Genomic DNA, 25,651 nt, shown 5'->3' with positions numbered 1-25,651 from the left:
CCACAAATCACTAAAAATGTGTTTTCCTATATTTCTAAAAAGCTCTAAAATTCAAGATTTATATTTTGTATAAAAACCACCATGCCTCTAAGGCAAAAATTTGCCAAGTAAAAATTGTCGAGGTGCTGTATAAGTCTAAGAAGTCAATTATTTGAAAATGTGTTCAAGTGCACATCTTATTGACCTGAGAAACCCAGTAGCCAATATCAGCAATTTGGGTACAAAGTGGCAACATTTTAATTCAATCAGACTCTTTATCAAGCTTATTGGATTAAACCATTGCTACGACTCACCTTCATACATTAGAGTGCTGTTGTTTGAACTTCTGCTTGACGATCCTTGTGAGGAGACACTGGTAGACTGGCACTCTAACTTAAGAATTTATAAATAAAAGTGTGTGACTCTATATTGTGTAGGTTCTAGCCAACTTTCCAATACACGTTTTTAATGATTTTATTTGTAAATAAGATTATTTGTAAATGAAATTGCAATTGAACACAATTTCTCTGTCTCTTAAATTTAAGAGGGATGATATACTGCAGCATACCCTAGTAGTGCTATCAACCACATTAAGAAAAACAATGAAGAAACAAAGATCTTGTATGGCAAGTTCCCAGTCATCTGTCATTGATTTATATAACTAGTGGAAGTTTCTAATAATTTAGACCTTGTTTAGGCCTTGTTTCTCTTACAGTACCTCCTTGAAAGTTCTTTCAGTGGCAGGAACAAACAATTCATTATTAAAATAATGCATTTAAGCACGGTTGTCCATCTATGTGTCACACATTCTTTCTTCAAATAGTTTGTTTGGCTGGACGAAGAACATATGTTTTTCTTACCTTTTCAAGAGTTATATCAACAGGGCTGCTACAGTTACAAAAGATTTTAAAAATGCACATTACAGCTATAATTCTTTAGTGTAGTGAACTAAAACATGACATTGTAACTCATTTTAAGAAACCTATTTTAAATAAAGACAGACATATTTTTAGCCTGCTAAGAAGATGGTATTATGTTACCTGTACTAAATGATCTACTGCTACATTAACACAGTTTAAAGGTTCTTGCAATGGATGGCTAAAATAAAGAATATTTATTCCTGAGAAGGGATGGGTGAATTTGACCCGTTTGTTTTGGCTAAAAATTTGATGCCGGTGAAATGTTGCCGATGCCCATTACAGTCTATGGGTGTCAAAAAAATCTTGATGCACGATGTCATAGAAGTCTATGGCCATCATTTTTGCTGCGAAACAAGGCGAAAAGATCTGCCCATCCCTATTCTGGGGTTTTCAGTACTTGTGATTGCTCAGAATTGCATGCTATGTATTTCTGTACCAGTGATCCCCAACCAGGGCTTACAAATAAAAGGTTTATCACCAACTCCTAGGATGTTGTGCCCAGTCGCTTCAAAACAGGAGCTTATTTCTGAATATCTGGCTTGGAGAAATGTTTTAGTTGCATAAAAAACAGGTGTACTGGCAAACAGAGCCTTATCTAGGCTGCTACTCCACATAGGGGCTACCAAAAAGACAATAGCTTTTTTTGGCATCTCCCTGGAACTATCTTCATGCTTCAATGCTCCCTAACTATTTTTATATTTGAATTTGGCTCTTGGGTAAAAAGAAATGGGGCAACCTGTTCTATACCAATGGTAATAGAGAGACAATAAATCTTTATATTATTTTAATCTGTATTCAACATTAGTTTTTACTCATGGGTTTTTGAATTGGAACAATGGTTTTATTTAGTACCATATGGGGGAGCACACTAGAATTCTTCACTTCATTAGTGAACACCCATACCCAACCACCCATACTTTCCAAGTGATAACAATAGCTTGGAAAACAGTACCAGTAGATTTTTAATATGTATTTTCCACTCTGGAACAATTCATTCCAGAACAAAAAATAATTGTATGAATCCTTTCTTTCTACCATAGATCAGAATGGCATTTGACTGCTCAAAGAAGTCAAACACGTTGACACAATTATCTTTGATAAATGTATTCTGGTATCCATTAACTATAATTCTTGATTTTTAAGACAACCAGCATTTAGATTACCTACAACTCTGATTTTCTGTTTCTACTTTTGTTTAAAGCTTTTCCTCATAAAAGTCATCTATACTGCCCTATACTTCTTTTTCACACATTCTGTGTTTCTATTTTCTTCATATGTCCAGTGTCCTAGTTTCCGCCAATCATTTCCCTGTTCCTCTCACCTTTAATCTAAAAGTTAGGCAATGGGAAGGCATTTTCAGGAGATTTCGTCCCCAAGATTTGTTGTAGCACAGATTTAACACAGGTGACAAAACTACCTGTGTGCCTATACTCTTAGAATAGGAATCATAAGCTAGCTGTTTGGGTTAAGATAAAAAAAAAAAAAAGAGATAAGGAAGAAACATAAAAACACCTGTTGCTAATTTGTTGACAAACTGTATTTGCATTTATACAGGAAAAAATGCAAAAGAAGTGTAGGGGGGTGCAATAAAGTACACAGTATGACATATTAAATACAGCAAGTTGTTTTAAAATATGGTGCTCAGATGTTGTGAAAACATACATATTCATTATCCTGAATGTTTCTCAGTAATGGCTTCCAGGTGCACAGAAACCAACTTTATATATATATCAGCAGCTCCCCCTTTCACTAAGGGGCATATTTACTAAAACTCATATTCTTCTTATCTTTTTATTAAAACAAATGATCCCATCCATGATCTGGCTTAATTTACTAATAATTTGGATCAAAAAGTATCCATGCAGGAAAAGTCTTGACAAAAACATATTGAAGCATGTTACTTTTTGGAATTGTTGCCTTGTCAACTCAAATTTATCATATTATTGAGAAAAATGTTAGTGTTTTTTTCCCTCTAAAAATTTTAGATTTTTTTTCCCTTTAAGTCTTGACCAGAAAAATTTGATGCTTCATTAATAGGCCCCTAAGAGCACACATCATAACAGAATGAACACACACCAGTATAAACCATGTTTATCCAATGTTAAAATGCAATCCCAAATAAAATAAGATAAAATAATTTAATATTTTTATGGCAGCTTTTCATGCAGATTTGTCAGGAGCAGCGATGGGTGAATTTCTCCCGTTTCGCTTTGCCGAATTTCCGGTAAATTTGCAAAATGGCCAAAAATTCACAAAACGATTTTTACATTGTGTTTTAACTGCTGTTTGTATTTACAGATGTTTTAGATTTTAAATTGAGTAACATTTTAGGGGCATGTTTAGGGGCATGTTTACTAAAATAAATATCTGGAGAAATTTCTGGAGATGTTGCCCATGGCAACCAATCAGCAATTAGATTTAAACAGCCACAGCCAAGTTAGAAAACAAAAGCAAAGATCTGATTGGTTGCTATGGGCAACATCTCCAGAAATCTCTCCAGATATTTATCTCCAATGTTAGTAAACATGCCCCTTAAGGTGGAAAATTTTACATTACAAACTGCAGTGGAAGATTTTATTTGTGATGTCAAAATTTTTCTGATAGACATGCTTGATTTTTCGGAGAATCTTTCCCATTTATGAAAACCCAGGGAAGACATTAACTCATAAAATCCTGAAACATTATCCTTTATTGAAACATTTGTCAAAACCTATAATGGTACACAAATACCCATGTAAAAATCTATGAGTAAATAGATTTTTTTGTGCAAAAAACTGTGAAATTATAATCAAATTGAAAATGGTGATGCAAATCAGTATGGCACTTAAAAATTTTAAATTTTTAGAGAAAAAAAATAATTTTTTTTGGGCTTTATTATACCCAAAGCTGCTACAAATTAGAATCCGATAATATGCCAGCTAAAACCTGTTGAAGTCATGTAAAAGTCAATGGCACATAGTCCTTTTTAAAATTTGGAACATGTTTTTTGCTTTCATGATTGTTTCTGGCTGTTTGACACTGGGTTTTGTTTGATAATCCACTAAATTCAAGCTTTTAGGCAACAATTTGAAAAAAATCACAATTCAAATTGTTGTATAATTTTGTTAAGACATTTCCTGTATGTACAATTGTCATTTCGAATTTATTGTAAATTAAGCCCGATTTAGGTTGTGATAAAGGTCAAATTTAATTTTATATGATAGGAAAAATTTAGTTTTAATAAATAGCCTCCTAAATATTGATTGGTCTTAGTGAACCAGCCCCAGATCTTCATCTAAGGCGGCGGAGAGAAATACCAATTGGGGCTTTGGGCACAAATATAAAGTAATATATTTCTGTTTATTGGTTTACATTAAAAACTTATATTTCCCAATGGCCCTGTGCATTTTGTAACCCATATAGGCAGGAAAAGCATAGGGCCATTAGGAGATGTTATTTTTTAATGTAAATCAATAAACAGAAATATTTTACTTTATATTTGTGGCCCCATCGTTTTTCCAGTGTGATTGAAGCCCCTTGCATTGGTATTGCTGTTAAAAGATAGAAATCATCACTTTTAATGTTATACAGCTTCAGAATAAAATTTCCAGTGTGAGTTTGTAACAATAATAGACTGGTTATCAGCTCCTTACAAGTTAAGAGGAATATAATGGATATAAAATTAAAAGAATTTTATTAAATTATTACATTTGCATGAAATAGCTGCATAGTTTTACAAATACAAATTTCCTGATGAATTTGTACACATTAACTTCCAATTATGGATTATTTATAGATGCATTTTCCATATGGTTTACCATGACCCACTTTATCAATCTATTTATACATTTAAATCATGCTAAGTGTAACCTTGCAGATCAAAGTTTAAGAAAATTCCTTAGCTAGTTGGGGGAATTACTAACTGATTTAGATATTCACCCTCTAATAAGAAATAAATAAAAAATACTAAATTTGTTTCAGAATAGCATACATTGTATCTGTTTTTTTTTTTTTTTACATTAAATGACTTACACATAAATTCTTATACATAAAGTAATCAGCAGGATTTACAAGATGTACAAAATCCTACCTAACCTTCAACCTATAAAAAACATATTCAATAATTTTGAATATATTTTATAAATATCATTTGTGGTGGAAACATATTTTTGCCATTCAAAAGTACTTAGAAAAGAAAAAGGGGTAGATTTAACTTCAGTAGAATTGTTTTTTTTTTTCGAGTAACCACACATTTTAATGATAGTAAAGCTCAAATGAAGGTTCCCTTAAAATATAATAGTGACATAGACCTACAACCCTTTCTTTTGTTTGTAAGTCTTTTTATTTTTATTGTAGTCTGTTGTAATGAATGAGTGTACAAGACAAATGTTAACTAACAACGGTTCATTTTTATTTACTATGGGGCAAATTTACTTAAGGTCGAATATCGAGGGTTAATTAACCCTCGATATCCGGCTGTCGAAGTTAAATCCTTCGACTTCGAATATAGAAGTTGAAGGATTTAGCGATATTCATTCGTTCGAACAATCGAATGAAAAATCTTTTGATCGAACGATTTTAATCCATCGATCGAACGATTTTTCTTCGACCAAAAAATACTTAGAAAGCCAATGGGGACCTTCCCCATAGGCTAACATTGACTTTGGTAGGTTTTAGGTGGCGAACTAGGGGGTCGAAGTTTTTTTTTTAAAGAAACAGTACTTTGACTATCGAATGGTCAAATAGTCGAACGTTTTTTAGTTTGAATCATTCGAATCAAAGTCATAGTCGAAGTAGCCCATTCGATGGTCGAAGTAGCCCTAAAAAACATTCGAAATTCGAAGTTTTTTTAATTCATTCCTTCACTCGAGCTAAGTAAATGGGCCCCTATGTGTTTCTAGAACATATGGTGACATAGTGGATGTAATGATTACGGTGCAGTGTCAGTACCAGGAAATTGTGTAGATCAAAAGAATAATTTGTCAATTTAGATTCCAAGCACAGAAGTGGGATTACTGTGACATGTCAAAAAAGGTATATTTTTACCAAAGATATTAGGTTTTCCAGTTGTACAACATAAGGCAAAGGTTAAGAATTAGTTCCATCTGTGCTCAATATACATAATATTTTAAAGGTGAACAGATATAATTTGTAGTCATTTCTGTCATTAATAATTGAGCAGAACTAAAGGCAACATCTGTTGAGAGAAGGTTAACCAGGTAAAATGTTCAAGCTGACTGACATACCATTACTAAATCAGGGAATTTCCAAAAACACATTATTTTTACTTATAGTAGGTTATTGTTAATAGAACCCATATATAATTCAAGAGAAGGTAAAGTATATACCCATAGATAGAAAAGCCAAGGATAATCCAACAACTGTAGTTTCACTCTGCACAATGGGCATGGTTGTTGGTGAATTTGGCATTTTGTATTTAGTATCAAATTTAGGGTTTACAACTAAAATTAAACACATCGAGACACTGATTTTTTTACAGTTTTATCTACATATTGGGTTACATAAGGGGCATATTTATCTAGGGTTGAATTTTGAATAGAAAAAACTTTGAAATTCGAATTCAAAAAGACCAACTGAAATGAAGTCAAAGGTTTTTTTGGTCGAATAGGTCCGTTTTCGATCGAATGAGATTCATACGAATCGAAGAAATAGCGCATTTGATCGAATTTGATTCAAAGTTTTTCCCCAAAAAAACTTTTTCTTTTTTTTTCAAAGTCCACCAATTGACTCCAAGTAGTTTCTAGGAGGTCCACCATAGGCTAAAACAGCAACAGGTATTAGATGCCACATGGTTGAAGTCAAAGAAACAGTACATGATAAATTTCAATATTCGAATTTTACATTTTTTTTCAAATTCTAATTGAATTTGGACTATTCCCTAGTCGAAGTACACAAAAAATAGTTCGAAATTCAAATTTATTTAAAAGATTCACCTTGACCTTTGATAAATCTGCCCCTTAAACTCTCAAATGAGAGTTCATAGTTTATAGCTTTGTACTGCATGTTACACTACCAGCACTGGTGTGGCTAAGCAGAAATACCCAGTTTCATTAAATGCTGCTAGAGATATATGTGGAAGACACAGTCAACAGACTCAGGATCACACCAATAGAAACAATTATGGAAATTAAATCAAGCCAATTCAGTGCAATGATGTTGAATCGGTGCAATGGTTTTTAAAGAGGGCATTAAAGGAAAACTATACCCCCAAAATGAATACTTAAGCAACAGATAGTTTATATCAAATTGAATGACATATTAAAGAATCTTACCAAACTGGAATATATATTTACATAAATATTGCCTTTTTACATCTCTTGCCTTGAACCACCATTTCGTGACTCTATCTGTGCTGTCTCAGAGATCACCTGACCAGAAATACTACAACACTTAGGGGCGGATTCATGAAGCTCGAGTGAAGGATTCGAATTAAAAAAACTTCGAATTTCGAAGTGTTTTTTGGGCTACTTCGACCATCGAATGGGCTACTTCGACCTTCGACTACGACTACCACTACGAATCGAACGATTCGAACTAAAAATCGTTCGACTATTCGACCATTCGATAGTCGAAGTACTGTCTCTTTAAAAAAAACTTCGACCCCCTACTTCGGCAGCTAAAAGCTACCGAAATCAATGTTAGCCTATGGGGAAGGTCACCATAGGCTTGCCTGAGTTTTTTTGATCGAAGGATATTCCTTCGATCGTTGGATTAAAATCCTTCGAATCGTTCGATTAGAAGGATTTAATCGTTCGATCGAAGGAATAACTCTTCGATCATACGATCGTAGGATTTGCGCTAAATCCTTCGACTTCGATATTCGAAGTCGAAGGATTTTAGTTCCTAGTCGAATATCGAGGGTTAATTAACCCTCGATATTCGACCCTTCATACATCTGCCCCTAACTGTAACAGGAAGAAGTGAGGAAGCAAAAGGCAGAACTCTGTCTGTTAATTGGCTCATGTGACCTTACATGTGGTTTGTATGTGTGCACAGTGAATCTTACGATCTCAGGGGGCGGCCCTTATTTTTTAAAATGGCAATTTTCTATTTATGATTACCCAATGGCACATACTACTAAAAAAGTATATTATTAAGATAATGGTTCATTTACATGGAGCAGGGTTTTACACATGAGCTGTTTTACTCAGTATCTTTTAATATAGACCTACATTGCTTGGGGGGTATAGTTTTCCTTTAAGTGTGGCTCATCTTCAAGTTTACTTTTATTATGCTATAGAATCACTAATTCTAAGCACGTTTTCAATTGGCCATCATTTTTTCTTTTTTATAGCTTTTTAATTATTTTCTTTTGTCTTCTAATTGTTTTCAGCTTTCAAATTGGAGACACTGACCCATCTAAAAACAAGTGCTCAGTAAGGCTACAAATGTATTGTATTGCTATTTTTTTTCTTTTACTCATCTCTCTATTCAGGCCCTCTCCTACTCATATTCCAGTCGCTTATTCAAATAAATGTAACCCTAGCAACCAGACTGATGAAATTGAAAATTGGAGAGCTGCTGAATAAAAAGCTAAATAACTAAACAAAAAACCCATATGTAATAAAAAATGAAAACCAATTGCAAATGGTCTCAGATTATCACTCTCTACATCAGTGGTCTCCAACTAGTAGCTCGCGAGCAACATGTTGCTCACCAACCCCTTGGATGTTGCTCTCAGTGGCATCTAAGCAGGTGATTATTTTTGAATTCCTGGCTTGGAGGCAAGTTTTGGTTGCATAAAAACCAGATGTACTGCCAAATAGAGCCTCCTGTAGGCTGCCAGTAGGGATGGGCGATTTTTTTCACCTTGTTTCGCCAAAAAAATGAAGGCCATAGACTTGTATGCGTCAAAATAAAAAGACGCGCGTCAAAAAAATTTTTGCCGCGCGACAACATTTTTTTGACGCCCATAGGATTTAATGGGCGTTGTGACATTTCGCTTGTGTCGATTTTTTGGCAAAATGAAACGGGTCAAATTCGCCCATCCCTAGCTGCCAGTCCAAACAGCCAGTAACAGCCCTTATATGACATCCCCATGGACTTTTTCATGCTTGTGTTGCTCTCCAACTCTTTTTTACATTTAAATGTGGCTCACGAGTATAAAAAGGTTGGGGACCCCGCTCTACATCATACTAAAAGTTATTTTAATGGTAAACAACCCCTTAAGTTTATTATGGTATGAGTACAAACAATATTTTGTGGGAATTACTTTTTTCTTCAGAATAGAAGACACCAAAAACATTGTGTACATTCACATCATAGATTAGTACTGCATGTTCAACTTTCCAAGAGTAGTGTGGCTAGGGAAAAAACACTACGTTTCTCTAAATGCTTTTAGAGCTAAATGTGAAAATCAAGGTCAACAGTCTCATGATCACAGCTATAAAAACATTTATGGAAATTAAATTAAACCATTTTTGTACAATTATGTTGAATCATAAGTTTATTAAGGTGTGAGTACAACCAATATTTTGTGGCCATTACCTTTCTTCTTCAGGCTACAAGACAACCCCAAATGCTTGTAGTGATGAGCGAATTGTTTTCGGTTTGGTTTTGCCAGAAATTTCCATGTTTCGCTGTGCAGTGTGCAAAGTCCAAAAAAAAAAATAGCCAACTGCTGCCCTTTTTTTGCACTATTCACACTGTGTCGGGGTTCACATATAAACCCTTATATTATAGCGCATATTTAATATAGAGTGAAAATAAAGTTCACCATAATTCAAGAGGGGAGCACCACAGGTTTCTGTTGCTTGTACAGGATTTTTAGGAGCATGCTAATCAAATGGTGGGCTCTATTATACTCTTTTATAAATATGGACCTTTGTCTGTTTTAAATAGTTAATAGTATTGCCCTTTCCGTGCTGGTTTTGTGTGTTTTTAATATTATTGCAATCATGATATAAATATATATTATAATTCGTCTAAGTATTAATACAAATGCATATTGCATTCAATGTGTTTCATAAGTGTTTCTCCATTTTGCTTATTTGTCCCTGAGTTCAAGAATTTTTTGGTGAAATGGGAAAAACGAATCACTCACTGGTTGTTATGGGTTACTGCCCAGGTGCAAATTTGCCCATGGTTTATACATGAGGCCCAGTGAGTATAAAATAAAATGAAAAAACATTAGCAACAACCCAACAATAAAAAGCAACAAAATAGTAGAAAAAAATGTATTTAGAGGATTACAAACTTAAGATCCTTTATCTTTAAGTGCAATGACAAATAAAAACTCACAAAGGAAAATGCAAAATATGTAGTGGCAGTGAATTAGATCATGGTTTTGTATATGCTTGTCACTAAACATTGCATAGCCAGGGAGCTCAACAATGTTGCCATAGAACAAACAATGGAATTCTCCATTGTAATAATGTCCCAGACTGTGCGATGTCATATCATATGAATAATAATATCAAGCAGGGTCCTGAAATACTGTTGTTGCAAGGGGCCACTTGTACTGGTTAGACCATATCCGATCTGAGTATGGCTATAGACTCCCAAATTGGTCTCTGCCCCTTACCCCTGAAGGAAAGGTCTCTAACTCCTGAGAAACAATCCCCTCAATGTTGTAAAAGTGACATTATTCCTTTCAGGGATTCATAAACAATTTATAACAATAAAAAATAAAAAAAACTCACTTTAAAGAGCATGTCTATATTTTCTCGTTTCCCAACACCTCCTATCAGCCTTCTGGGAGCTGATATTTGGAATCGTAGTCTGATGACGGTTTTTGAGTTACATGTGAAGGATTACGCAATGACTATTACCCCCCCCCACACTATGTGTAGGAAGCACAGACATAATCCTATCCCAGTGACGTACTATTACCAACTGCTTTTTCAAGACTAGGGAAGATAGTGAATAGTGATTGTGCCAGCCTTCATGTGTTGCTTAAACCTGATATCAGAGACAACTAGATAGTAGGTAGTCAGTTCAACAGGCTGTTGTCCCTGGGATGTGCTGCATGTCGGCTCTGGGAGGCTGATAGTTAGCAGGTGTTGGGAAACGAACCCCGCTTATGCACATAGCCTAACAGCTAGGGATTACATATTGTTTTGTTTTTTAAATATCCTGAGCAAGAAGGTGCTATATATTTCTTTAAAATAAACCTGTGTCTGTATGCCTCTTTTAAACAGAATCAATTAAAAGCTAAGTTTTATTATTACGTTTTCTGTCTTTGGGACGATACATTTAAAGAGAATATAGGGGTGCCCTTTAAAGTGAGTTTCTTTTTCTTCTTAAATAATTTTATGGTACCCCCAGTATAGGCACTGGTATTTAAATCCATATACATATATGGGACATGTTTTTCAAAATGCTTGGGACCTGGGATCTTTCTTTAAGTTGAATCTTCATACCTTGAAGGGTTTGTTCACCTTTGAGTTAAAGGGATCCTGTCATCGGAAAACATGTTTTTTTTCAAAACGCATCAGTTAATAGTGCTACTCCAGCAGAATTCTGCACTGAAATCCATTTCTCAAAAGAGCAAACAGATTTTTTAATATTCAATTTTGAAATCTGACATGGGGCTAGACATTTTGTCAATTTCCCAGCTGCCCCTGGTCATGTGACTTGTGCCTGCACTTTAGGAGAGAAATGCTTTCTGGCAGGCTGCTGGTTTCCCTTCTCAATGCAACTCAATGTGTCTCAGTGAGACATGGGTTTTTACTATTGAGTGCTGTTCTTAGATCTACCAGGCAGCTGTTATCTTGTGTTAGGGAGCTGCTATCTGGTTACCTTCCTATTGTTCTTTTGTTTGGCTGCTGGGGGGGAAAAGGGAGGGGGTTGATATCACTCCAACTTGCAGTACAGCAGTAAAGAGTGATTGAAGTTTATCAGAGCACAAGTCACATGAGTGGGGCAGCTGGGAAATTGACAATATGTCTAGCCCCATGTCAGATTTCAAAATTGAATATAAAAAATCTGTTTGCTCTTTTGAGAAATGGAGTTCAGTGCAGAATTCTGCTGGAGCAGCACTATTAACTGATGTGTTTTGAAAAAAAATGTTTTTCCCATGACAGTATCCCTTTAACTTTTAGGGGCCGATTCACTAACGGTGAATTTTCACCAGCGTCAGCTTTGCACCCTTCACACCACTTCACCAGGTGAAAATGCGCTACGAATATGCTAATTCACAAAAATGCGACGTTTTTGTCAAGGGCATTGAACGCTGGCAACTTTTCGCTATCGTTACTTCGGCTAGGCGAGCATTTCATAGCGAAGATGCGCTAGCGTTCATTTGTGCCTACTGAAAATTTTAGAGAGACTGAAATATGAATAGAAGAGGCTCTAAATAGAAAGGTGAGTAATAAAAAGTAGCAATAACAATACATTTTACAGAGCATTTTTTTAGATTCGGTCAGTGACCCCCATTTGAAAACTGGAAAGAATCAGAAGAAGAAAAAGGCAAATAATGAAAAAACTATTTTAAAACAGTCTATGGGTCTATGGGAGATGGCCTTCCTGTAATTCAGAACTTTCTGGATAATGGGTTTCCGAATAACGGATTCCATACCCATATAGGGTTTAATAAACAACACTATTGCATTCTCAAAAAAGTTTTAGTCTGGTATATAAAAGATTGTTACATCCACGAAATGTCAAGATTATATGAGATTGTGATAGAAGACATTTTTACCATACTCTCAGTACAAATTTTGTACTATAGATTTCAGATAAGATTTGATAGGCATGTATATATGATATGAAGCTATAATATGATAAACAAAAATATGGTGTTGATGTATAAATGAGTCTGGGCTGTCATTAACTAATATTCTATTGAAGGTACATGTATAGAGTTTCTAAGCCTGCCTTTAATTGAGAGCTGTTAAATAAAGCCCAGTTAAATGGAATTCTTCTGTTACTGAAACAAAAATTACATATACTGAGCAAATCAAACAAAGCAGTTATTTGGTGAAGGCAATGTGGTGGACATGACATGACAAGCAAAATTCTGAAATTCTCAAATAGATCCAACTAAAACATTTTAGGGGTACAGGTTGATATGGCACTAATGGTGTACAGGTATGGGATCCCTCCAGAAACCTGTTATCCATAAAGTTCCAAATGACAGGAAGCTCATCTCCCTTAGATTCCATATAATTAAATCATTAAAGAATGTTTTCTGTAATAACAAGAAATCATCTTGTACGTGTTCCATTCTGAGATATAGTTGATTCTAATTGCTGGTCAAACAATCCTATTGAGTTTATATATATTTAAATGTTTTTTTCCTCATTTTATACCACTTTTTTGTGTGCCCACTAATATACAATGCATTTCTCTGATTTTACATTTTCCTGATTTTTACACAATTTTTTCTGGTCCCTTGAAAAATTTAAAATGGGTTTTTTTAATATAACTGTTATTAAAGTAAATATCAGGAATTAAGTACAGGGTCAAACAGTCGTGGAAGTTTCATTGCCAGAGGAAAAAAGTTCAGTGGAGGATCAGCTACTGTATCATTAGCCTAAAGCTTAAGTATGGGTGGAGATTTGTTTAGGCAAAAGATAAAAGGTGGCACTGCAGAACTAATAACTAATATGTTGCAGTAAAAATGTCACATGAGCTTCAAAGAGTTTATTACATGTACAGTAGATAAAAAAATATACGTAAAATTATACTTTTTTTAAATACACCTAAGTGAGAGTTCCAAAGAGAATCCTGTAAATGCATGAACAAAATGCAGCATGTTGTGTGTAAAACCAAAAAATTTAATGAAACATAACTCAGATATAGTGATGTGTGAATTTCTCCTGTTTCACAAAGAATTTTGACGCCGGCCTTAAAGTAAAGTTTTTTGGTGCCAGTGAGTTTTCGCACGTAAATTTCACTTGAGTTTTGTGAAATGAGGAAATTCGCCACAAATTCACGCCTGGCGAATTTATTCACCTATCACTAGTCAGGTATATAATGGAATCAATTAGCTGATACATTAAATGCATAAAACACACATATGTAAGGAAGAAAACAATAATAAGTAATTCACTTAGTTGCAGACAAGCCCCTATAGATCCAAAAAACTGAGGATTGAAAAAGAAAAGTCATATATGAAATTATTATTTATAAACCTAATTTAAAAAAAGATTAAAATAATATGTTCTCTCAGATATGTGGAGGTAAATCACATTATAAGGGAGCAGAAAAGCTGTTACAAGTAATATGTCATGCTAGTCAGGTGCACATAAGATTGCATGTAGAAATGCAAGTTGAAGAACACCAAACTTAAAGCACTTCATTTACTTAGTAAGTTCCTGTTCCTTAGTACATCTGCCCTACTGCCTTCTTTGTATAAAACTCTCATCGATGGGATATTAGGTCCTTATGTTGCAGCTATCCTGCTATTGCTGTTTCTGTTGAGGCTGCCAACCTGACTGACGGTAGCTCCCAGCTACTTGAACCTCTGTTTATGGTCACTTGTATGGTATATTGAATGACTTCTTTCTTCTGTGGCTTTTAGAGTTCCACTTTGTGGTATGCGAGCCCCATTATGACACTGAAATGCTTTCCAGAATTTATATTCCTGGTAGAACCATTCAAATTAGACAGGGGAAATGGCTGAGACCAGATGAAGAGCGATATATAGAAGTAAGGGCACGTTATAGACATAACGCAGTCATTCCTCCTCGAAAGATAAGACCTGTTGGAAAATTGACTGGTAAAAGGTCCATCCCTCATTCAAGCGATGAAGCTATTCATGACAAGCTGCAAAATAAATTATGAAACAAAGGCAAAAATATTGTGGTACAGATATTTACTCTAAACCAGGATAAATTAAAATATGATTATACATGCCAGGTCTAGGTGCATTCTAAAAAGACTATTACTTAACTTTAAAAAGAAGAAAAGTAAATAAAAAACTGATATATCTGTCTTCATGTAATAGAAGCTGTTTCTGATTTACTGTGAAACCTCATGTGCCAAACTTGTTGTAGTTGCATCAAATGATTAAGTAACTGAAGCTGACTAATATATTGCTAACAGCAGCCAAACTCATTGTTCAAGTTCTTCCCAAAGGTAAACAAACCATATAAATCATTTCAAGCACATTGATTTACTGGAATGCATGGCTTTTCTTTATTCCAGTGCATAAATGATAATAATGCAGCTGTGATATATAATTACAGGTATGGAGTCTATTGCCTGGGGCCAAACAATCAGATCAGTTCATTGTGGCCCACTTGTTGGTGTTGATTGTTATGTGTTGCCAGCTTAATTTAACCCTTTTTGTCCCGTAAAATATGGCAGGAATAACCCACGTGTAAGATAGATATAAATACAAGATAAAGAGAAATAGCATATGAGCCCTTGACACACACTACATATAACTCACCCAGTCATCTTTATATTGTATTATATTTATTATATTTACTAAATATATATAAATGTATGTATTATATTATTTATATATATATATATATATATATATATATATATATATATATATATATATATATATATATATATATAAATCAAACCTAATAAACCGCACTACACAGGACTTGTAAATGCAAAAAAAGTGAAACTATTTATTTCGACGTTTCGGTTCAGATACGAGAACATATACATATTTATTATTATATATATATATATATATATATATATATATATATATATATAATATTCCCGAAGGACCCACACTCCATTTTCTTGTGAAAAAATGGGGGCCGAAATATCGGATATGCACTAAATAAAGCACAATTTATTCACAAGAAAATGGAGTGCGGGTCCTTCTGAAATATTTTATGAAGCCATTTTGACACCTTCACCCAGAAATATTCATAATCCGGTAAGAGTGCATTCACTGGACTTTGAGTATATATATATAGATATAGATATATATAGATATAGATATAGAGATATATATATACATACCCAAATAGGTAGAACTTTGGGTACTGAAAACATTAAAAGACTTACCATTTTTGTTATCATATTGGCCAAAACCTAGTTTATGCAGTTAATCCACTTCAGCAGAGGAGTCAGTAATATGTTTTCCGTAAATAAAAATTCAGTTATTATACCATCAAATTATTCTTTAATGACACAGTTGTGAAACTGCAGGTACAAGCCTGTAGTACCAAGAAGTAGGCATTCCTATAATGACATTGATGCCAGGCTTCCAAGCTGTGTCCAGACTGCAAGCAATAATGATCATATGAATGATATAAATGATACTACATTAAATAGAAACGGCTGTGTTGGGAGGCTCCAATCCACAGTCAGCAAGAGGGTGCACTTCCACCCTATCTTTCTAAGCTCCCATATAAAGCCAGGGACTTAAATTATTAAGAACACATGCTGAATGTCAAAATGGAAAATTCCTTGGAATTCCATTGCACTTTATTATACCATAATTTCATTTTATTATTTGGTGTCAATACACTGGCGAACATTTTCTATGGACTCAAGGTTAATGGCATTTGTATGCCAAAAAGAACCCCACACTTGTGTTTGTTCTGCTTAAAATGGGCATGGCAGAAAATCCATTTGGGTGATGACTGCTGGGATGTGAATATGGTCATTAGTGGTGGTTAAATATGGGCTCCTACGTGATCAGATTTTTGACCAGGAAGACCAACTTTTCTTAATGTTCCAGATTTGTCCAATAACTTTGGTGATCTGGTCAAATGAGCAGATCTATTTATGCATGGCCAGTAGTGATGAGCGAAATTTTTCGCCCAGTTTTGCCATGAAAAAGATGCACAGAAGCTTCAATTGGTAAAAAAAATTGTTGCTCATCAAAATAATTTGTCGCCCATAAACTTCAATGCATTTGGGGAATATTTTGGCACTTCGCAAATTTTTGGTGAAGTGATACTGGTCAGATTTGCCCAATCAATTTGTCGCGCCGGCATCCAATATGATGCGCCGGAGTCCACATGTCGCACCACATTAATTAATCGCTAGGCTCGGCAACCCAGTTCAAGAATGTCCGGAACCGGCCCATGGCTCTGCAGTTGGGGACCCCTGCCTTAAGAGATAGTGTATGTAGAAATATTCTTTTTTCTTCCTCAAGGGCATTACTGTGTTACTTTTTACATAAAATAGAACAATTATTTGTCATGCTATCAACTTGAAGGCCAAATATATTTTAAAATATGCTGATACAGCAAAGTCTAAGTGCAGACTCGGAGATATAATAAGCCCTTGGAGGGTTAGATCTGACCCACAGGTTTACAGTAAGAAAGCAATACCAAAACAGCAGTTCTGCTGTACTTTCTTTGAAATACCAAAGGTGTATTAGAGAAATAATTGATCCTCTTATGCTGTAAAGAAAGAAAATTGATTTGTATCAAATTAAGTTTTGGTTAAAAAATTAAAACCAGTGTACAGTATCCAGTATTTTCATTTCTAATGAAATTTTTGTTAGTGCTTTAATTTTCTAGCTTATATTTTTTATTTTAGATGAATCAGTGACAGTTTACTTTCAATGTCATCTAGTAAATATGAACAGCATATTACCCACTAAGCCCTACATCTAATAAATGTGGCTTGTGCTGAAACTTTCCACCTGTGTATGGCTTATTGTGCATTCTTAGAATATTCTTTCAATAGGGGGCAGAAGAAAATAGACATCAAATTGCTTTGCCCAAGCTCTGCTTTTCCCCCGAGGGGCATGGCAACCAGCCAAGGAAGCATAACTTCGAATTTCTAAGAACAAGATATTTTATGTTCTTTTGCTTAAAGCTCCAATAGAGAATAGACACTGCGTGTTTTCCCTACCAAAGAAACAACGGTGAATACGTGGGACAGAGGGGAAGAAAAGGACACATAACAGATTATCTGTCTTGTGCTTACAATCATGCCTTGTTTGAAAGAAAATTATCCCCTCAGGCACACAACATGACCCAGAATGCATTAATATTTTTTGGCAGAGTAAGAAATGACATGAGCCAAAAACCATGAGTGTTTGCCTAAAAGGTCATTTTATTGTTACTGCATGTGGCTGCACATCTTCTAGAGATCCCTTTTGTGTTCTTAGCGTTTCGTATTCAATTAAGCTGCACAGCTACACTGCAATTAATTGTTAGGTGACCTCAAAAATGGAACACCTCTTTTATTGTTTGATTAAACACAGATTATTCATTGATAATAGATAATCAGGGGTGTAACTGCAGAGAAAGCAGACCCTGTGGCTGCAAGGGGCCCAGGATGTATAGGGGTCTCCATGAGACCCTAATTAATGAGAAATGTCTATATTGGTAAAACAGGACAACCTCTGGATATGTCGGGGGCCCTGAAATTAATTTGCTGTGGCCCAATAACATCTAGTTACACCACTGCAGATGGCAGGAGGGGGGAGGCATATAGACAACCCACTCCCTGCCCATCCCCTAACTTCAGTGTCTTCCAAGCCCACAAGCTAGTGGCAAATGCCTCAACTGAGCCCTATCCTTACAGTCTGCTCAATGGCAGCACCCCATGATGGCTCAATGGCAGCACCCCTTGACAGTACATTGGCAGAAGTCATCTGTGTGCCACCCCACACCTGCCCCAGGGCAGAAACTTGATAATCCCTTTTCGATGTGCTTTGTGATGTCATTGCATTGACTGAATAGATAGTCTGAGTTGTTTCACACATGGGGGCATATTTATTATGCTGTGTAAAACAAAATTCAAAGAATAAAATGGTGTTAAAAATGTGTAAAATAATGGGGACTTAATCAAAGTGTATTTTATTTTACACCATTATGTTAAACACCTGGCAGAAGTCACTCTAAGACAAAAACACATTAAAAATTACTCCTGGCAAGCCTAGCAATGTGTAATGAATAATGATGCCATTTTTAACACAGGATAATAAATCTGCCCTATTATGCTATTGCACACATGCTGTTGCTTGATCTTGTTTCACATTAGAAGTGAGATGGAGCTAGAGACCCTGGGAGTCCTGGGTCAGTCAACAACTTTGCAACCACCCCATAAGAAGCAGTGACAGTTTTCTGAAAATTGACATTTGCTTAACATACAGTTCAGTGTATTGCCAGTTTAAGACTAAACAGTTGTGCCCTGACTACAATAAGCTTTATCCAGTAGCTGCAAACTTTTAAAGGTGACTAAGGTAATTCTGAACAGTTCAGTTGCACATGCCCCAGACCTTGAATTTCGGGAAAAGACCGAAAGATTCTTGCATAAATAAATTTATCAATTGTAATGAAATATTTTATTATGTTATATATAACTAAATATGTTATTATAATATTTGATTAATTGATTGTACGAAACATGGTAAACATTATGTTGGTCATACCAATTGTATGATGAAAAAAATAATTTTTGAACATATAAACTTTAATGAGTATTTGACTGCAAAACTTTTTTTTTTCAAGGGCCCACTGTATGGTTGCAAACTCGAAACCCCGGGTTTGAACAGAGGGGGAGGTATGTGACAAGGAGGTTTGTCCAAATTGGGAATTGTGTATATGATGGCAGGTATATAGCACCCAGGCTGGGGTTTTGGCTCCTTTAAATCTACAGGGTAAGGATCCTTACTCACGGGCATTTAATGGTGCACTTCCCATGCGTCCCGGTTTTATGCGTTCAGCTGCAGGGGAGCGCAGGAGCAGATGCACTGAATTCTTTTCAATGCGGCTGTACTCACAAAGACGCATGTAAGCGTTGGACGCAGGTTTGGACGCAGCATGTTGCATTTTACCTGCATTCGGAGCTTAAATGTGTCTGTGTGAGTACAGCCGCATTGAAAAGAATTCAGTGTGTCTACTCCTGTGCTCCCCTGTGGCAGAACGCATAAAACCGGAACACAGGGGAGCGCAGCTTCAAACCCTTAGAAAGGCTGAGACCCTGGCCAATTAGTCCGCAGGTGGGACTGTTTAAGGGGAGCCTGTGTGTACTGAGACAGTTCAGTGTGTACTGAGAGAAGCTGTAAGAAAAGACCTAATTATGTGTCAGACTATCTCTACCATTGGAATGCTAGAAAAAGATTGACTGGTGACTAGTGATGGGTAAATTTATTCGCCAGACGTGAATTTGCGGTGAATTTGCCCGTTTCAACGTCGGCTAATTAATTCGCGAATTTGGAGTGAAAATTTAGACGGTGGCGCTCATTTTGAAGCCGGTGACAATTCAAAAATCAATTCAATTCAAAATCGCCGTCTCGCAAATTTTTCGCCAGTTTTGAGAATTTAGCAGGAAATTCGCAAAATTCAATAATGTAAATACTGAATTACTGGAAGGCTTCTTCCCTAGCCCCCATTTTAAACAAATAATTTAAATCTTTAAGAATTATACATTTTTTTGATAATGAAACAGTACCTTGTACTTGATCCAAACCAAGATATAATTCATATTAAATATGTACCCTTAACTATGTGTAGTTGTAATATATACAATATGTATGTAAATATATATATTTATTTTTGTGTAATGTGTTTTATGGTTTAGTGTTATGAGCGCTCAATTGCAGATCGCTCCGCTTTATAATCAAGATGATGGTGCCCAGGGCCGTCGACTTACTTCACTGGCTATTTGAGCCATATAGCTCTGAAAGTATTTCCAGCCATGGACCCTATAGAGGAATTCTGTCTAATGTGAAAAAAACTCTGTGTTTTGGGGACCCACATGGAGGCCCATAAAGCTCAGCAGGCTCGCATAGGGCAAGTCTGTGAGGCCCTACTCTCCCAGATGCCTTCCATTTCTCTAGCAGCTGGGAATAGGGATGTAGCAAACTGTTCTGCTGCAAACTAGTTCGCGCGAACTTCGACCGTTCGACCATTCGAATTGGGAACGTTTGGGAACGTTCGCATTTTGAGTTCGCGTTCGATCGTTCGACCATTCGACCATTCGAATTCCTTCGACCGCTAAAAATCGAACGATTTCCATTCGTTCGAACGATTGTAAGCATTCGATTGAATGAAAAGCATTCGATCGAATGGCTTTGATCGTTCGATTCGAATGAAAATCCTTCGATCGTTCGAATTGAACGATTTTAGCGGGTGTTCGAAGTTCGCGAACTTCGACCGTTCGCGTCCGCCGAATGTTCGCGAACGTTTGGGAACGTTCGCATTTTGAGTTCGCGCTCGATCGTTCGACCATTCGACCATTCGAATTCCTTCGACCACTAAAAATCGAACGATTTCCATTCGTTCGAAACGATTGTAAGCATTCGATTGAATGAAAAGCATTCGATCGAATGGCTTCGATCGTTCGATTCGAATGAAAATCCTTCGATCGAATGATTAAAATCCTTCGATCGTTCGAATCGAACGATTCGCGAACTGTCCGCGAACGTTCGCATTTTTTGCCGGTGTTCGCGAACGGCGTTCGCGAACACCAAATCGGCAGTTCGCTACATCCCTGGCTGGGAACCCTAGATACTAGATAACATTGAACCCTGCTGAGCAGCTCTATCTCTCCCTGTTTACACATCAGCTAACAAACTCCTTATTCCTCCTCGCTATAATTGGGATCCCCAGACCTGCAGAGGTTTTGTGAACCAGTATGTTAAGTATGTTAAGTAAACTTAAAGATGACTTTAAGTCATGGTGTTAAGTGATCTTCTGCCTTATTGCTCTCACCATCAAGGTAGGTGAACACCCACCTTATGGAACATCAAGCGGACAAAGAGCGTGGCAAGAAATTCCAGCCTATACTAGCAAAGTGGTTCCAAAGGCCTCTCCTTCACATCCTAACCTCTCAACCCCCTGCTACTCCTCTCGAGGAGCATATGCAAATTGGTAGGAAACACCTCTCTGAGCAAGAAAAACGTCAGACACGCTTGACTGGTTTGTGTACTGCGGTGGCAAAGCCCACTTTGCCAATAATTTGTCCCTTGAAGATTGGAAACTCCAGAGTCTAGGAAAGATCGAGGAATCTTATCTGCCCAATCCTTCCATTGACTGGTCAACCAACCAGATTTCTTGTTGTAGTCCTTTCTGATTAAATAAATGTTTGCCTGCTAATCCCATTCATCTGGTGACTACCTCCACTATTTCCAGTCCTTACTAGCTTAGAGAGTTCTCTAAGGTTTTCTACAAAAAGTCAGCTAAATTCCTCCCTCCTCACCTGCAGCCAATTACCCCATAAATCTTCTCCCTGGAACCATGTCCCTGAGAGGTTGTACTTATCCTTTATCTCTAGCCGAGCCCTCCACTATGAAAGGTATATTCAAGACAATCTCCAGCAGGGATTTATATGGCTTTCTACCTCATCTTCTGGTGCTGAATTCTTTTTTGTGGAGAAGAAGGATAGTGGGTTACGTCCGTGTATCGATAACAGGTGCCTTAATAAAATCACAGTTAAGAACCATTACCCCCTGCTTCTCATCTCTGAATGCTTTGATCAATTAAGAAGGGCGAGGATCTTCACTATGTTGGACCTTTGAGCTGCATATAATTTGATCTGAATACGTGAGGGGCATGAGTAGAAGATGGCATTTAATACCAGACATGGGCATTATGAATATCTGGTAATGCTATTCTGTCTTTGCAACGCCCCTGTCGTCTTCCAAACAATTGTGAATGATATCTTTAGAGATCATCTGGGGCAATCTGTGGTCATTTATTTCTTATTTCTTTCCAAAGACTTGGTAAGTCACAGAGCCCAGGTTCAGGAAGTACTGTCTCGTCTGAGGGAAAATTCCCTTTACAGCAAGTTGGAGAAGTGCCCAAAATCCCCTTTTTCGGCTTTATTATTTTTGTTGGAGGGATTTGAGATGGATCTAGTTAAAGTCGCTCAAGATGACAGCATCCAGTGCTTTGCACTGACATCATTACACCTTGCCATGCATGAAAATGAAAAACAAAAGGAATGTCAAGATATGGGTTCAATGCCCAAAAATAAGTTGCAGTTGTTAGTGTTCCTGGGTGCTTCTTATTTCACTGCTGATTGTTTCCTGGACTTCTCCTGAACACGTCTGATTGCTGCTTGCCTTTGAACCTTTGCCTGAATATGACTATGATCCTTCTTAACCCCTTGTCTACTCCGTGCTGGACTTCATATCTAGTGCTTCCTCCTTGGTCTACTTCTCCGCTAATTAAGCCATTAGGCCCTGACAGTTTGTGATCAGCACTGCTATTGGCTATACTGTATGTTAGCAGTTATGTATTGTATGGGATTGTAATGAGTTCATTTAAATTCTTTATTTAAATTATTTGTTTATAATCTGTACTGCTACTGGTGTGCTGGCTACTTGTTAGCACTTCTCTGATTGGATCAAAATAATTTTAAGTTCTATGTGCAGCTAGTCCATCACTAGTCTATAAGTGCACCATGTAGGCATGAAACACGTCAGGCTTTCTGTCCACACTATGTTTAAGGGTTTTTAACAATAAACTATTGTACAGCATATATTAACTGAAGTCCTGATTGTGCCATCTTGTTTTATGAAAGAATCTTTAATCCAGCAGCTGAAGCAAACCATAACATAGACATTAAGTAGATACAACATTTTGCCAGTACATATTCAATGTACTCACTTCAAAAATATGGACTTTTGCTGTTTCGAGAACATTTTAAGTGAAAGTATAGAACAAGCAGTGACCTCTGCAAAATAAAGGAATAATTCATCCTAAAATTATCTGAACTTAATTCTGTAAGGTTGATAAAGATTAGGGGATCAAGAATAAAGCACTTCAAAAGTACTGTTAATAACTTGATATGAGTTTTCTACCAACTTAGCAAAGCACACAGATTTAATTAAAGATAGCTTTGTTCCCATTGAGTCAAGTGATCTGGCAATACTTAAAGGGGGATAATGTAACATTTTAAAGTTTTACATCAAATTATTAAGAAACAATGGAAATAAGCCATATTATTGTACCAGTTTCCAAAGTATAACAATTTTATCACAAATACATATTTTTTTGCTTTTAAAAAGTTTTTCTGAATATAAAGTATGTGGTGGGAGCACGAGGTTAATAGCTGTGTGTCCTTATGCTAGTCACTATTGAGTGGTTTCAAGATTTTTTAGGAAACCTATCAGATCATTTACAGATACTGTCGTCTAATACATACCCTCAGAAGTCATAACTCATGTAAAAGTTGTGAAGAAATAGAAACCTTCATATATGGAGGGTATATCAAAATGTAGCACTTTTTGGAAATTGTTGGCCAAATGTCACAGTAAAATAACTCCTGTATAACAAAACTAGACAAAAAATATAAAATAAAATAGTATCTGGATGCTGAAAGAGATATAAGGTTCTGCAAGCAGGCAGGACAAGGAAGTGTACGTAAGTCTTCTTCAATTTAACTTAATGCACAAGGTGTAACATTGTTCCGAAAATAATTTACTAGACAAGAATGCCATGAAATTAAAGCCATGCACAAAAGAAATAAACATTGCAGGCACTGGTGAGGGTGTGGAATCCCTATGGGTAGAGATTTTGACTGTGCAAAAGGTTACAAAGAAAATGATCATTGGTATATGCTATAAACCACCTTGTATAAGTGATGAGTATGAAGCCCAGCTACTTTTACAAATAGAAGCGACTTCACAACTAGGTCAAGTTATTACTATGGGTGACTTCAGTTATCCAGACATTAACTGGGGCAATGGGGTTGCCAAGACAGAAAAAGCTAGTAGGTTTGTAAATATGCTGAATGACAACTTTTTATTCCAGCTCGTTCAAGAACCTACTAGGAAAACTCTCTTTTGGATCTTGTAATAACCAATAATACTGAACTAATCTCTAGCATTTGTGTGGGTGAGCATTTAGGGAATAGTGATCATAACATGGTCTCCTTTGAGATTCTCTTGCAGAAGCAATTCTATTAGGGAGTAACTAAAACACTAAAGCTGGCCATAGACGCAAAGATCCGATCGTACGAATCGTGGATTCGTACGATTTTCGGACCGTGTGTGGAGAGTCCCGACATTTTTCGTCCGTCGGAGATCGGTCGTTTGGTAGATCGGACAGGTTAGAAAATTTCTGTCGCCTGCCGATAATATCTCTGCGTGTATTGCCGATCGTACGATTTTCAGAGGGAGACTGTCACTAGTGTTGTCAGACATAAGTATCGTACGATTGCTGTCAGGGGCAGAACATTGGGTGATCTGTTCTTATTTGATCGGAATGGTAAAGACTTTGATCTGAATGGTTAGTGGAGGGTCGGGAGATGGGAAAGTCCGATCGTACGTTGATTCGTACGATCGGATCTTTGCGTCTATGGCCAACTTAAGGGGCATATTTATCAAAGGTCAAAGTTAAAAAAACTTCGAACTTCGAATTCAAAAAGACCAACCGAATGGAGGATCTTCGAATTTAGAATTTTTTTCAAATTCTAATCAAAGTTGGACTATTCCCTAGTCGAAGTACGTTTTTTACTTTGAAAATTCACTTCGACCTTTGATAAATCTGCCCTTTAATTTTAGACGTGCAAACTTTGACAGTATAAGGGCATCTCTGCAACATATTAAAATGGGAAGTCTTTTAAATGCTGCTTAATAAGTATACATGTCATTATATTCCCCTTGTAAGCAAGGAATGTTCACTCAACCATTTGAAGCAAAGTATACATTAGGACTACTTATGGATTTTTTTAATGGCTGTAATGGTTAAAGCATTATTGCTCATCAGCAATTGTGCTAGTAAATCATCCTTTAATTATATCCTTTATACTGTAGGTAGTATCAGCTAATAATTTTTCAGAATGCCCAATATGCATGTTAAGGCTGCGACAGGTAGTGATGGGCGAATTTGCGCCGTTTCGACAAAAAATTCCTGAATTTCGCGCGAAACGGCGCCGGCGTCTCGTTTTTGATGCCGGTGCCCGTTTTTGTCCAT

Source organism: Xenopus laevis, chromosome 2S (assembly GCF_017654675.1).
Source record: "Xenopus laevis strain J_2021 chromosome 2S, Xenopus_laevis_v10.1, whole genome shotgun sequence".
Lineage (NCBI taxonomy): Eukaryota > Metazoa > Chordata > Amphibia > Anura > Pipidae > Xenopus > Xenopus laevis.
The sequence above is the reverse complement of the archived record's forward strand: the minus strand, read 5'-3'. Positions refer to the sequence as shown.